A 16,327-nucleotide genomic window follows, 5' to 3' on the forward strand; every position below is an offset into this window, starting at 1 on the left:
GTACCTCAGGTTACATATGCTTCAGGTTACATACGCTTCAGGTTACAGACTCCTCAACCCAGAAATAGTGCTTCAGGTTAAGAACTTTGCTTCAGGATGAGAACAGAAATCGTGCTCTGGCGGTGCGGCAGCAGCGGGAGACCCCATTAGCCAAAGTGGTGCTTCAGGTTAAGAACAGTTTCAGGTTAAGAACAGACCTCCGGAACGAATTAAGTACTTAACCTGAGGTACCACTGTACTAGGCTTACTTACTTTCAAACATATAGCAGAGAGGAGTAAAATGAAAAATAGAGGAAAGGTGGCACAGACAGACAGAGAAAGGGTCTCCTTTTGTCTCCAGCCCCACAGCCTCTTGGTCCCAGTTTGCCAACTGGCACCCAGCAGATTATTCCTCCCCAAACCATGAGACCCTTAGCAGAAGGTTCCTGACTCCTGAACTAGATGTCACAGAAAGGATCTTCACAAATGCCCCTCCGTTTGCTCACTGACTGCACCTGATGCTCCATGTTGGTGTGCACCCTGCTTCTGCCTCCTGACTGCCACACTTGGGTTTGCTGATCGGAAGGTTGGTGGTTCGAATCCCCACGACGGAGTGAGCTCCCATTGCTCTGTCCCAGCTCCTGCCAACCTAGCAGTTCAAAAGCATGCCAGTGCAAGTAGATAAATAAGTACCGCTGTGGCGGGAAGGTAAACGGCATTTCCATAAGTTCTGGCTTCTGTCATGGAGTTCTGTTGCACCAGAAGCGATTTAGTCCTGCTGGCCACATGACCCAGAAAGCTGTCTGTGGACAAACGCCGGCTCCCTCAGCATGAAAGCGAGATGAGCACTGCAACCCCATAGTCGCCTTTGAGTAGACTTCACTGTCCAGAGGACCTTTATCTTTACTTTTTACCTTTGCTTCCTGACTGCCACACTGCCATTGAAAGATCTGGATGGGGAGCCTAAGGACTTGCAGCTGAAATATCTGGAGGCTCAAAGGTCCCCACCTATATATATAGGCTAATGAACTTACATTTTGTTGAAAACAATAAGAAAGGAAAATCTTATTGTAGCATCATGAGGCCTGGCTACTCAGTTCTTGCTCAGACAAAAAAATTTCCCAGAAATTTTAAAATGGCTATTTTCTTCAAGAGACCCGAGAGAAGTAGGATTTGATGCAATTGTTCATATGCTAAAGAAAGTAAAAGACTGTCACAAAGATTATGCACATAATCTAAAAAATAAAATAAAATAATCTAATCTACCAACCCTTAAGAGCGTTGCAACACTCCACAACAAAAGAAGGGTAGCTGAAGCCAGTGTTTTCAGCATAATGCTGAAATTGCTATTTTCCCCCCATTGCTTCTAAGTGTTGTGACTTTTCACTGGTAGATCTTAAAACTCCAGAGCACATCAGCAGCGAAGAGTGAAAATTATGTTCACAGTACGTGGTGGTATCATTATTAGTACTCCTAACATTCTGTCACACTCTGGTATGATGGAACCAGAGTGGGGCTGTGCAGATATGAGCTGGCAGTAATTTGAGTTGTAATTTGAGCAGCAGTTTGGAGGAAGGGAGGGGATTTCCTCCCGACACCGGAGTCATGAATGATGGGGAGGGGCTGTAGCTCAGTGGTAGAGCATCTGCTTTGCATGTAGAAGGTGCCAGGTTCAATCCCCGGCCTCTCCGGGTAAGGAGACTCAAGCACCTGCCTAAAACCCCAGAAGGTTGCAGAAGGTTCATGTAGGCCAGTGGTTCTTAAGCATTTTTCTCTGGGCCACCGTTTCAGAATAAAAATTTGCTTATGGCAGTTTTTTATTGATATGAAGTACACTGGAAAACATCAAAAACAACTAAGATCATGGCCACAGATCCCATCACCTCCTGGCAAATAGAAGGGGAAGAAATGGAGGCAGTGAGAGATTTTACTTTCTTGGGCTCCATGATCACTGCAGATGGTGACAGCAGCCACGAAATTAAAAGACGCCTGCTTCTTGGGAGAAAAGCAATGACAAACCTAGACAGCATCTTAAAAAGCAGAGACATTGACTTGCCGACAAAGGCCTGTATAGTTAAAGCTATGGTTTTCCCAGTAGTGATGTATGGAAGTGAGAGCTGGACCATAAAGAAGGCTGATCGCTGAAGAATTGATGCTTTTGAATTATGGTGCTGGAGGAGATTCTTGAGAGTCCCATGGACTGCAAGAAGATCAAACCTATCCATTCTTAAGGAAATCAGCCCTGAGTGCTCACTGGAAGGACAGATCATGAAGCTGAGGCTGCAATACTTTGGCCACCTGATGAGAAGAGAAGACTCCCTGGAAAAGACCCTAATGTTGGGAAAGATGGAGGGCACAAGGAGAAGGGGACGACAAAAGACGAGATAGTTGGACAGTGTTCTTGAAGCTACCAGCATGAGTTGACCAAACTGTGGGAGGCAGTGGAAGACAGGAGTGCCTGGCGTGTTCTGGTCCATGGGGTCATGAAGAGTCGGACACAACTAAACGACTAAACAACAACAACAACACTGGAAAACAAAAAGAAACAACTCCTAGTAGATGCGATGATACACTGGGCTAAAGTTTTTGGATATAATGTTCAATTAGAATCATGGGAAAGGTTATGGAAGGATGGTATTAATTTTACTGCATGCAGTGCACTTAGAGAAAATGTTATGAAAATGATCTATAGATGGTATTTAACACCAGCTAAACTTGCTCAGAGCGGCTAACATCAAATATATAACATATTACCATAAAATCAAGTAATCAGTTAAAATACATCCTAAAATCAAATCAGAATCAAAGTGAAATCTAATCAGATGGCAACCCACAAATTAGGGATGGGGACCTTAAATGCTCACCAGGCCTAACTGCTTATACTGATCTTATATGAGCCTGTGAGAAAAGTGGGGGGGGGGCTACTTTCATGCAAGTTCTTATAAGCAGAGAGTGGGAGTCAGACTGTGCCTTGGCCAAAGGCCTGGAGGAACAGCTCCATCTTGCAGGCCCTGCGGAAAGATGTCAAGTCCCACAGGGCCCTAGTCTCTTGTGATAAGCGTCCCACCAGATCAGGGCCATGGCCGAAAAAACCCTGGCTCTGGTCGAGGCCAGCCTAACCTCCCTGTGGCCCGGGATCTCCAAGATGTTTTTATTTGAAGACTGTAAGGTCCTCCATGGGGCATACCAGGAGAGGCAGTCCAGTAGGTACGAGGGTCCTAGGCCGTATAGGGCTTTAAAGGTTAAAACCAGCACCTTAAACCTGCTCCTGTACTCCACTGGGAGCCAGTGCAGCTGGTATAGCACTGGACAAATGTGATCCCGCGGCAAGGAAGTAAGTGGTGAGTACAGCACAATAAAGTACAGCACAACTTTTTAACCCCGTTGGGATCCTCGCAGTATGCTACAAGCCATTTTGCGCAAACGTAATATAAATAACTGCACTTTATAAGTGCAGCAAAGCATCTCCTAGACCACACTGGGCAAGTTGAGAAACCACACAGAGCCCTGAAGTGAGTGAACTTGAAACTGTCAACGTCTCTTCACTACTCTAACCTCCAGTCCAAAAAAGAAGTCAGCCGATTGTCAAGTCCTGCTCTGCAAACTTTGCAGCAGGCATTTGAGGCAGCTTACGTTTTGACCAAAAGTGCTAACGAAGGATACCAATGCAGTGTTCATTTTCAGATCACGTAGGATTATCGAAACACAGCCAATTAATGATTGCTCTTCTTAACAAACCACTTAGCTGAGATCTTGCCGAATATTACCCTATCGGGAAAAAATACCACAAGCATCTTTTTCTTTCCCTGCAACTGCTGCCAAAATAGTTGCAAACTTCTTTTGCAGAATAAGGCATCCCTTCTGCTTTCTTTTTAAAGTGCTTCATCTACCTTTGCAACGTCTAATTGAATTTCCTAGAGAAGAATCTCAGACACAACCTTGTGATCTTTCTCAGGGAAAGATACGAAAGGGATGAGCATGTCACGCTTGCACAGAATCTGGAGAGAAGCCTAGAGAATTGGTTTAAAATACTTCTCGTTGGCTTTAGTGGGGCTTCAGGCAGAAGCTAAATTTAAATCAGCTGGGGCAAGGAACCTGCAAAACTTTTGCTCTATGGATATTCAAATGCGACAGAGATGCTTTCTGGAGCTGAGCTGAGCTTCAGCATCCTGCTGGATCTCTCCACGTCCATTTATTTCAGCTGTTTTCAGATCTGTAAAGTTGCCTTTGGGGTGCCTGTCAGCAGAGCACAAAGGCAGTCTTCCTCGTGGCCAATATTCACGGATACAGTGCCTCTGGAACTGGAGTCTCCATTAGGCTGAGATTTACCATCTCTCCGTGAGGCTTGCATTCCAGTTCTTTGAAGCTGCATGTAGCAAACAGTAGCACACCTTCCTTGGGACCCATTTAAAAAGTCAGAAAAAGCAAGCAAACTCTCTTGCGTTCACAAAGCTTTTGAAAAGCAGACTTGCTACTTTGTCTTTGGACTTTGTCTAAAGTGCTGTGCTACTGTTGCTGTTTTGGATTCCTCTTGCCTTCCTCCCCCCCCCCCCAAACTCCTCCTCTAATGACAAACACAGCTGCCTATATCTTAATATCTATGCAAAACTCTTCTCAGTTTGGAAAGGGGAGGGAGGGGAGAGATTCTAACTTATCTTCGGAAAGGTGCAGAAATCTGCTAGCGTACAAGTCACACCCTTACAGTTCACAGTTCATAGGAGACATTTTGCAAAATGCGTTTGCTTCCACGTTTCAAAAAAATAAATAAATTGAAATTGAATTGCAGCATTATATGCCTGCAAATCCCCCCGGTTGGCTGATAGAAGCTTGTTATTAGGAAGCAATGGCAAATAAATAAATTAATAATCCTGGGAGCGTCTTGGGATGTGGCACTTATTTATGAGCCAGGAGGAGAAAACAGCCCCTCCGTCTTCTGCAGATTCCCACAGTCTTCTTATCCGAAAATCCCAGAGATTGCTATTGGGTCTGCCCTTGGCCAGAGCACAGAGTTGAACAGAAATCCCAGGGGGGGAATCTGTTCATGTTGTTCTTGACAAAACAACCTCGGTTATTCTAGGATCCCAGCCGTGTTTGTTAGAATAAAGTCCCTGTTGTGAGTGCGCTTCACTCTCTCGAAAGGCAAAGTTCACTGCTGTTGTGTGTCCCCCATGCAAAGCTTAGCTTTGAGAGTTTAAATACTCATTGCATCCATTGATTTAGGATTACTTTTTCTTTCCTTTCGCACTTTTCTCTCTCCCTTCCTTTTATGGGGGGGGGGGGGGAGAGCAAGAGTAACAGCTGCAAAAAGACAGTGTCTCCGAGTCCTTTCTCAGCGAGCCAAAGCGTTTTAAGGAGGAATGAAATTTTTTTTAAGTGAAAAAAAAAGCAAAACTTGGAAAGAAGAGCATTCCTAGCTGGAAAGTATGTCAACAATGCCTTTCTACTACTGCTGAGGCTACTACTGTCCGAATGGTAGATCAATAAAAACGCATTGATACGACAATGAAATCCCCCCCCCCAAAAAATAAAACAAACCCCACTCCTCATTTTTCCCCTTAATAGGCTGGTGTGGATGCATAGGGAGGTGGGGGGAACAAGCAAAATACCATCTCCATCCGAAGGGATGCTTTTCCATTCTCCCTCCCCACACAGGCGTACACAAACAAAGCCGAGGCAATTAAAATAATTTAATGCTTCCTGTCTGAGGGATCCCGGGGGACCAGGAGCCCAGTCCAAGATTCAAGAGCGAGAAAGAGAGAGATTTTCTCCCCTTCTCACACAGTCGTTCAGCTTTCTAGCAACATGCACAGAGACACCCCAACCCCAAACTCTCCCCGCGCTGCAGGGAGATCAATAAAGAGGAGGAGCCTTTTTGGACCAGACCAAAAAAACCATCTCTCTTTCTCTCTCTCTAACCCAGTATTCTGCTTCTAGAGGAGGACAGCTAGGTTTAGCTCCGAGCAGGAGCTGGGCGCTAAAGCAACAGCTTCTGCCACGCTTCCTTCTCCGTCCCCACACGAGGATCTGGGTTTGCAGAGAGGCCGGGGAGGCGGGCCAAACAGAGCCGCAAAGTTTTTGAAAGCGCCTCGCCAAGGGTCCCCTTGGCGAGGCGCGCATGGCCTCGCTGGTGCATGCATGCATACCTCTCTCTCTCTCTCTCTCTCTCTCTCTCTCTCTCTCTCTCCAGCACCGTGGCCAGAGGAGGAGGGAGTGGCATGATCCCGGTGCGTGTCTGCCAGGGTGGGGGAGAAAGGGGGCAGCAACTGAGATCTACACACACGCCAAAAAGAGAGAGCATAAAACGCAGGGCAATACTGGGCTCGAATCTTGCGCGCCACCCCTTCGCTCTCCATCCGCCTCCCTCATCTCCTTGCAGCCAGTTGTAAACACTGAGCACCGTTTGATCCGGAGCGATCCTGGGAAAGTGTTGCGGGGTGGAGGGAGGGATCCCTGCCAAAGTGCAGATCCCACCAGCACGGCTGTTTCCCCAGCAGATCCCACCCACCCACCCTTCACACGCTCGCGCAGAGAAAGTTCTCCGTGGCTCCGTCTTTTTTCAAAAACCTACCCGGTTTTCTTCTCTCGGGCCTGGGGAGATTCGGCCGTCAGACGCGGAGATGGCGAAGAGCGGCAGAGAGATATACTGGAGGGAAGGAAGGAGGGAGGGAGAGAGATACCGTCTCTCTCTCTCTCTCTTTTTCTGTCTGTGCCTTGATCTGCTGGCTTCCCTTTTTCTCAAGGACGAGGTGAAATCCCTTAGCTGGTCATGAGGCGGTTGGAGAGACAAACACCACCACAAGGCGAGCGCAAATGACAAAAGCGGGTGGGGTGGGGGAAGAGATCAAAGAAGTGGCAGGGGAGGGGGGACGCCCGTGCAAAGAGGGAACCCTCCCGGAGATGCGTGCAGGTTAATTGCGTGCGCGTGTGAATGCGTGCGTAGAGAAGATGCACAGACACGCATGGGCGTTCGCTTGCAAAAAAAATAATAATCTCGCAATAGATGCTCGAAGTTACTTCCAGCCTCCCCTCCCCTCCACGTGATGTGATGTTTTGTTGCGGGGAGGGTGGCCGGGACTGGTGCCCCCTAAAGATGGATTGGGGGGGGGGGGAGAGATGAGTCGCCTTTTTGCACATACAAACCCCCGGTTGCTGTCTTTCTCTGATCTTTTTCGCTCTTCCCCCCTCCGCCCAACTTCCAATAGGATCACCTCCACCCTCCAGACCTCCCAGCTGGGGCGAAAGGCAGGCCGATACCGGGGCTGGGGGGGCGGAGCTGGGGTCTCTCCCCCCTCCGCTCCGCCCTCCGCCCCGCCCTTCCTGCCAACGTGCTGCGGGGGCGGATTGTAAACAACGGAGCTGGTAATTGACGCTGGGCGAAGCAGCGCGCGGCGTGGACGCGGGGGAGGAGAGGGGGGCGCAATTGTTTCAAAGTGTATTCCCCCCTCCCCCTCTTCAATGCAAAAAAGGACCGAGGAAGGAAAAGGAGAGTTAATGGTATTCCTCTTTCTCTTCCTTCCCCCTTCTGTGAGCGTGGAGGGGGTCCCAGAAGGAACACACACACCCCCCGGCACTCAGATTTCCAGCTTTCCTTTATTATTTCATATATATTGTCATGTGGATAATCTGAGACACGTTGCAAAGTGCGCAGGAACTATCCATCTTCAAATATATATATTTCGTAAGAAATTAGCCTGCATCGTTTTACTACAAAAATGAATCCATGCCCCTTTTTTGTCGATTTAAAGGATCAATGACAGCGTGATGTTCACGCGCGCGCCGTGCAGCAGGATCCTAAACTTGACTGTTCAGGCGCAAGTGCCGCTGGGAACAGCGGGGCTTACTCCGGAGCAAGTGTGCATGGGATCGCAGCAGCCTCAGAGCGCAACCTGCAGCGCGTCTGCTGAGAAAGAAGTGCCGTTGAATTCAGAGGGGCTTACTCCTAAGGCACTGGATCTATACTGGGATCCAGTGCTTATCGGCGAGTCCATCGGGGCTTACTCCCGAGTAAACATGCGTAGAGTCCGGCTGAACGTAGAGATGCGCCTGCTTTCGTCAACTCATTGCCTGTTGCTCTCTTCCTCCCCCCCCCAAAGTTAGATTGTAAGCACCTCGGGGCAGAGACCTGTCTATTTTGCCTCTCGGTCCGTCTGCAAGGCTCCTTGTAAGCTGGTGATCTGGGAGCTATCCCCATCGGATCATTTCCCCTGATTGCGCGCTTACTTGGGAGCAAACCTCCACTCAGTTCAGCGAGGCTTACTCGCGAGTAAGGGGTTGGTAGGGATTGCACTGAGCAAGCAGCTGTCAAATCTCTGAAAAGAAAAACGATTGCTTTTCGGTTCCCTTCACTTTAATGTCCGATGACTTCCAGTTGCGATTTAAGAGCACAGATTCTGTGCTCGCAAAGCATCGCAAAAGTTGCTCAGCGGATTCTTGGATTAACCCTTTGCGGGGTGGGTGCAAAGGCAAAGCGAAGACGGAGAGAGAACCAGCGAGGAGGAGGAGGCGGTTCAGAGACGCGGCTGCTTTAAAACGAAGCGCGGAGGGGGGCGTCGGAGAAAGAGAAAGTGAGAGAAAGCTGCGTGGTGGTGGGGGGGGGGTGAGGAAAGACATCCGTTTCACAGGCTGTTCCCAAGAAATCGACGCCCTGTCATATCCCTCTGGCTGTCCCAAGGCTGACGGTGGAGAAGAAGGGGCGGGGCCTGAAAGAGGCTCCTCCCCTCGCCCAGCCTGGGAAGAAGGAAAGTTGCATCATCAGCCACAGAAAGACCATTCGATAATTCACAGAGCAGAAATGAACTAATCAGAGTGCGCTGGCCTTGAAATGCAAACCGGCAGTTGCCGCTGTCATTTTTTGCAGCGCTTGATTCGTGTGTGTGTGTGTGTGTGTGTGTGCGCGCGTGCATGTGCATTAGTATTAATAATGTGTTAGTGCATCTCGTGGTTCCAGCCCACCTGGCTGAGGGCAGGATTTCTACATTACGAGAGGGTTGGACTAGATGACCCTCGGGATCCCTTCTGGATCAGTAGGACTCTTTGAGAAAGGCACGTTTCCAAAAAGAGGGGTATTTATTCGCTTCTCTAGATGGTTTGTGGAAAGGGGATATTCTGAAAGTTGTCCTGCTGCAACTAGCCCACTTGTGCTACCACCATCATATTGCCATATATATATAAATGTATATGAAGTTTTGAAGAGGGAAAAAAAGTAAAGTGAGGGGGGGGGAATGCACTGGAAAGTATGTGTGAAAATGAGGCAGTGTAGTATAACCTCTGCACAAAGCGATCAACATGACTGCTTAGAATCATAGAATTTTATCGTGTTTTTAATATTCTGTTGGGAGCCGCCCAGAGTGGCTAGGGAAACCCAGCCAGATAGGTGGGGTATAAATAATAAATTATTATTATTATTGGTCACGAGGTTCATCTAGTTCAACCCCCTGCAATGCAGGAGTCTTTTGCCCAAGGAGGGGCTTGAACCCACGAACCTGAGATTAAGAATCTCATGCTCTGCTTAGATCTATATCATCTAACCTCCCCTAAAGCTTTGTGCAAACAAATCTGGATGGCTGCTCTGTAAACTGGTAGTCTAGAAGGGACCGTAGCATGGAATTTGCCTTTTTCACAGGTGCCGCACCCTGGGTCAACATATTCCTCGAGGTATCTACCAGAACCCCAAGATCTTGCTCCTGGCCGGTCACTGACAGTTCCGTCCCCATGAGCATATATGTGGAGCAAGGTAAAGTATTGTGGGGCACTGTAAAAGCATTGTTGTTGTTGGGGAAATCGGGTAGTGGAGGAGTCCTGTTTCATAAGAACATATAAAGTGCCCGGCCAGATCAGGCCAATGGTCTATCTAGACTTAGGTTGCCCAATGGTTTTGGACTACAGTTCCCATCATCCCTGACCATTGGTACTGTTAGCTAGGAATCATGGGTGCTGTAGTCCAAAAACAGGTGGAGACACAAGTTTGGGAAATCCTAATCAGTGCCAGATTTACGTATAAGCTAAACAAGCTATAGTTTAGGGCCCCAGTCTCTTGGGGGCCCCCAAAAAAATCAAAGGAGAAAAAACCGGATGTACGTATCCAAAATATAAGATAAACAAATAAAATAAAACCTACATACAGCAACAGTGTTTTCTGTTGCGTAGGCTCATGTGATGTAAGTAATGGGTCCCGCCTGCTAGCCTGCTCCCTAAAATATTCATCACAAAAACAGCAACAATTTGTTGTTGACAAAGGACAGCTGGACATATAAAGGGCCCCATTACCCTCAGTACCTTAATGGGACCCCTGACCATTAGGTCCAGTCGTGACCAACTCTGGGGTTGCGGCGCTCATTTCACTTTATTGGCCAAGGGAGCCAGCGTACTGCTTGCAGGTCATGTGGCCAGCATGACTAAGCCACTTCTGGCGAACCAGAGCAGTGCACAGAAACGCCGTTTACCTTCCTGCTGGAGCGGTACCTATTTATCTACTTGCACTTTGGCGTGCTTTCGAACTGCTAGGTTGGCAGGAGCAGGGACTGAGCAACAGGAGCTCACCCCATCGCGGGGATTCGAACCACCGACCTTCTGATCGGCAAGTCCTAGGCTCTGTGGTTTAACCCACAGCGCCACCAGTACCTTAAGGCCTCATCAAACCTAAATCCAGCCCTGATCCAGATCCAGAGCATTACATTTTCACAGTGGCCATCTAGATGTCTCTAGGAAGACCACCAGCCTGAAGATGTCATCACACATCCGTCTCCTGCTAATGATCCATGGCAACTGATATTCAGGGACACACAGCCTCTGATGCTGGAGCCATCATGGTTAGCAGCTATACATCACATTATCCTCCTTCAATGTGTCTAATCCACTTTTAAAGCTGTCCACACTGGTGGCTGTTATGCATTGTGGTAGCCAATTCCAGAGGTCACCTATACATCTCTCTGGGGAAGAAATCTTAACAGAGGGGGGTATGCAGAGCCCTTAAAGCACATTGCGCTTCCCTCCCTGAAAATATAGATCCTTCTTCTGCACTACAGCTGGGGAACCTGTGGCCCTCCAGATGTTGTTGGACTCCAACTCCCATCCGTCACTCCCAGCATGGCCAATGATCTGGGATAATGGGAGCTGGAGTCCTGTAGCAGCATTTGGGCACTTGGCTAGTTTTACTGATGCCCCAAAAGGAGGGGAGAGGAATTGTGCCAAGGGGACAAGTGCACAATCTTTAGAGAGAAATAAGATGTCTTGTTTTTCATTGATTGTTTTGCACCTGACCTGGAGAAGCAAAAGGGAAAGTGAGTGCCTGGTCAGGCAGGCTAGGGACAATTTTGGCTGAATTGCTAAGGAAGGTAAAGAAACAATTCTAGAACTAGAGTCAGATTGATGAGAGAGAGAGAGAGAGAGAGAGAGAGAGAGAGAGAGAGAAAGAAAGTTGGGTTATTATTATTCTATTTTTTAAAAAAATAATATTTATTGCTTTTAAACCTTACAAACAAGAAGAAAAAGAAAAGGAGAAAGAAAAAAAAGAAAGAAAAGAAAGAAAAAACAATGCAATAGAATATATAAACAATACACCACACAACATTAACGCATTAAACTAAACAAAACAGAACGAAAACAATTTAAAAACATACATCATACCATTTCAATGCCTTATCTTTCATTCCCTTGTTTCATCGACTTCCTTTCACCTCCCTTTTTGTATTCCACTTCTATTAATTGTTTCAGCAATTCCTTTCCATCTTTACTGTTTTCTGTCATATAAATATCTTAACTTATTTTAACCTTATTTTCCATTAATACTATAATACTTATTTATGCTTAACTCCTTATAACACTTCTACTAAAGCCATAAAATTTCGTTCCAACATTTTTCTAACACTCATTAATTTTACCGTATTTCTATAAATAAACTTTAAACTTTTTCCAATCTTCTTCCACCGTCTCTTCTCCCTGGTCTCGGATTCTGCCAGTCATTTCCGTCAATTCCATATAGTCCATCAACCTGGTGATCTTCTGTCCAAGGCTCTTAACTCTTTTCCAGGTCCCTTCTGCAAGTCTTCTTCGTATACTTTGTCTTCTGCTGATCTTGTTCTTAATTTCCTTCCTTTGATGCTGAAGAGTAGGTCTCAGGGGAGCTCCAACCTAGCAATATTTTTATTCCTTCTCGACATGTCATCCACATCTCCATGGTTAAAACTAAAATCCAAAAGATATTTCAGGACGTGTTTCAAAATCCCTCCAAATCTGAATGTCCCCACAACTCCAATTTCCTCCTGACCCAAGTCCAGATCCCAAAGATCAGTAAATCCCTGCATGAGATGATCTATCCAACTTTCCTTCTCCAGTCCAAGCAGGGTTCCAATCTGACTTTCTCTGAATTCAATCATAGAGGGCAACAACTTGCAGTCATCAAATTGCCTCTGTAAGGCTGGGGCTCTCTCCCTCTCCATTTGTATTACTTTAGGTTCAACAACCACAACTTTCTCCCTCGCTTTCTCCACCATTTGGCATGTCAAGGTAGATTCCTGTATCAGTTCCTGAATAGTTTCTGTGTAGATGTTCACTTTTTGTCCCAAATTAGTCGCTTTTTGTCCCAAAATATCAATTTTAATATTCATCACATCCGTCTTCTTGTGGAGCTGTTCCAATGACTCACTTATCTTGCCTAGTGCAATCACTAAGGGCTTCTTCTGTCGACATTCTCAAGCGATCCAAGGTCAATCTCACGGTTTTCTCTTGCAGCTGGAGATTCCACCAGCCCAACTCTTATAACAATTTCAAAGGCTCCCTCTAGAGGAAACAATTTCTGTTTGTATCATTCCTTTTAAGCACAGTTCAAGCAGTAAGATTAGTTTCAATTTTCAACTACTTTTACTCCTTTTTAAGCGCAGAAGGAGACAATGGAAACAATATAAAAAAAATTTTTTATTTTTTTTATTTTTTTATATTTTTTTTTATTTTTTATTGAATTTTTTTAATTTTTTAATTTTTTTATTAATTTTTTTATTTTATTTTTTTTTTATTTTTTTTTTTTTATTTTTTATTTTTTTATTTTTTTATTTTGTTTTGACCATGGCAGACCAACACGGCTACCTATCTGTAAATGGAAACAATGTATTTCTCTTATTTAACTAACTGTCACAGTCAATGAACTTTCCCAAAAACGTCAGTCTTACTAGCAGTCCGTTTCCAGGTTCAGAGCGGTGGTGATCCAACTTTCTTCACTCTCTCCTGCAGGCTTACACGATCCAAAAATTCCCCCCTCTTCTCCTGCCTCCAAGGGGGGGTTTAATGATTTTAGCCAATGGAAGTTTAATCCTTTACATAGGACTTTCCAGGACTTTAGCTTGCAAATTCTTTGCTTCAATCTATTTACAAAAGGGGAAGGCGGACTTCCTGTTTAAAACCTCCCTGTTTTGGTGCCAAATTAAGACGTTTAAAAACCCAATTTTCCGTTCTACTCACGGGTAGTTGTTTAGAATCAAATTGTCCACAGGAAAAAGTCAGCGCTCTCCGGCAACAGCAATGTGGCTTCACTCCATGAAAGAAGCAGTCAATTCGAAGCACTGGGCCGCTCACCCCACATCGCTCCGGATCCCCAAAACCGGGTCTCCCCGCGAGTAGGGGAGGTGCAAAAGGTGCCGGCCGAATCCCACGTTCACAGGCCTCTCCTGCCTGCGATTTTTAATGGGTCTCCGCCTTCGCCGTGGCAGCCAGACCCTGAATTCCACGGAGCAAATTCCTCCCGATCAGAGGAATTCCGCCATTGCCGGAGGCGCTAACCCGGAAGTGGGGTTATTATTACAGTGGTGCCTCACAAGACGAAATTAATCCATCCCGCGAGTCTCTTCGTCTAGCGGTTTTTTCATCTTGCGAAGCAAGCCCATTGACGGCTTAGCGGATTAGTGCTATTAGCGGCTTAGCAGCTTTTAGCAGCTTTTAGCAGCTTAGCGGATCAGCTGATAAGCGGCTTAGCGGCTTAGAAAGGGGGGGAGGGGAAAAAACCCGCAGGAACTCGCAAGACATTTTCGTCTTGCGAAGCAAGCCCATAGGGAAATTCGTTTTGCGAAGCGCCTCCAAAACGGAAAACCCTTTCGTCTAGCGGGTTTTCCGTCTTGCGAGGTGTTCGTCTTGCGGGGCACCACTGTATTCTATGCAAGGAAAATCTTATTTTCTACAAATAGCTGAGACTCAGACTCAGCTAGACTGGCAAAGAAAAAGCGATTTATATGCATTGTATGTGCGATATAGGGACGCGGGTGGCGCTGTGGGTTAAAACACAGAGCCTAGGACTTGCCAATCAGAAGTTTGGTGGTTCAAATCCCCGCGACGGGGTGAGCTCCTGTTGCTTGGTCCCTGCTCCTGCCAACCTAGCAGTTCAAAAGCACATCAAGTGCAAGTAGATAAATAGGTACTGCTCCAGTGGGAAGGTAAACGGCGTCTCCATGTGCTGCTCTGGTTTCGCCAGAAGCGGCTTAGTCATGCTGGCCACATGACCTGGAAGCTGTACGCCGGCTCCCTCGGCCAATAAAGCAAGATGAGCGCCGCAACCCCAGAGTCGGTCACGACTGGACCTAATGGTCAGGGGTCCCTTTACCTTTTTATGTGTGATATAACATTGTGCCACCAGATGGCGATGTGGAGTTCTGTTTTTCTCTACCAGCTTTCCTTGTTTAAATGTACAACGCTTTAAACTGAAACGCTTCTTTGATGTGTCTAGATGCAGTCTTGATAGTGACTGAGACCAATAATTAACAGAAGGATCAAACACTCCCCGATTTCTTTGGGACTTTCAAGACATCAGCTGGAAGGATTCTGCACTCTGTTTCTGCTTTGGCAGCTCTGTTGCATAGGACAGCCTTTCCCAACTTGCAGCTCCCATCAGCCCCAGCCAGCACTGCTGTTGGTAGGAAAGGCTGAGGAGGTTAGGAATGCTTAACTTGAGGAAGAGCCAATTAAGAAGCAATCATCAGTGTTTCCCAAACTTGGGTCTCCAACTGTTTTTGGACTACAACTCCCATCATCCCTGATCACTGGTCCTGCTAGCTAGGGATGATGGGAGTTGTAGTGCTGGTTTTCAGTGAGCTCTTGCCCCAAATTGCATGAGATTGTGCATAAGACATCACATGATTTTAAGATCTCGCCCCAAATCGGCACCAGTGACAGTGGGGTTTCTCTGCCGCTGAGCAGCTTCAACAGCCTGAGGCAGTGAACTCCCCCTGCCTAATGGCTGGGCCAGCTCTATCAGAAGCCCTGCAAAAGCCAGTGTCCCCAAATTGTGCGTAGAGAGCCCACTCTTTCCGTGGATTCAGAGTCTGCACATTTGGTCATGACTTTCACAGACAACATTCATGGCACAAGCATGATAGATCACATCCATCTTGCACATTTATGCCACTTGAACAGTCCGTTCAAAGAATCCTGGGAGCTGTAGTTCACAACCCCCAGTACCCCTAACAAACTACAGTTCCCAGCATTCTTGGGGGGGGGGGAGCCATGTAAGCTAAAGTGGTACAAGAGTGCTTTAAATATATGGTACAGATGGGCCCATAGACCGATATGCCAGCATGCAAATACCCTTTTAAGAACACATTAGTTATTTATATGGCTCTGCACAGTCTGCTGGGAGAGCTTGTTTGCAAATATTTATTCTTGTCTTTAGTGAAGATGTGTTTTTTATTATTATTTTTTGCCATGATGTTCCAAACCTTTTTTGTCAAGCCTTTGTTAGTCGTGCTTGGAAGAACTCCAGGCAGCATAAAAGAGAAAACAATGGAGTACTTTACAAAGCAGCCCTGAATTATGGGGTTCGCAACCCACACGCAGGTACAATAAGATCATCTCACCCCTGTTTGCATGCAGGAAGCTTTTTATTTCAAAAGCTACCCTGCGGCACCCTCCTCCCAATTTTTATTCCTCCTCAAGCGGTACTTGTCATTGAGAAAACCGTCACCCATGTTGATGCCCCCAGACGCATTACTAGTTCTTTTTACTTCAATAGCAAAGAGTGAGAGAAGCCAAAGGAGACGTATGCCCATCTCAACATATGCACACCCCAGAATGGATATTCTGTACCTAAACGTGGAGTGACAAAAGTGAGAAACAGGAGGAAATCAAAAACCACTCTGTGCTGTAATCAAAATGCCCATTATTATGATGATGGATGGATGGTGTATTTGAATGGCGGGTGGGGTTGAGGGAATGTCAAACAATACAATCGTGGAGTTTTACAGCTGGCAGGGATTCCTGGAAGTCGTCTATTACAACCCGCCTGTGCAATGCAGGAATTTTGCAGCCACAGCAGGGATGGGGAACACAAACCTGAGGGCCAGGTGTGGCCCTCCAGCCCTCTATCTAATGC

The 16,327-nt window shown here is 46.5% G+C and overlaps 1 protein-coding gene and 1 long non-coding RNA gene across 3 annotated transcripts in view; one reads left to right on the top strand and one right to left on the bottom strand.

Annotated features, from left to right (window-relative positions):
* SOX5 (SRY-box transcription factor 5) overlaps nt 1–6,807 on the bottom strand; it is a 767,649-nt gene extending 760,842 nt beyond the window's left edge. For both annotated transcript variants that reach the window (XM_081879778.1, XM_081879776.1), the window contains exon 1: nt 6,548–6,807. The gene's annotated coding sequence lies outside the window, so the exon portion shown is untranslated. The remainder of the gene's footprint in view (nt 1–6,547) is intronic.
* LOC309352041 overlaps nt 1–16,327 on the top strand; it is an 802,957-nt gene that overhangs the window by 770,233 nt on the left and 16,397 nt on the right. The window lies entirely within an intron of this gene.

Source organism: Podarcis erhardii (assembly GCF_964252035.2).
Source record: "Podarcis erhardii genome assembly, chromosome: 10".
Lineage (NCBI taxonomy): Eukaryota > Metazoa > Chordata > Lepidosauria > Squamata > Lacertidae > Podarcis > Podarcis erhardii.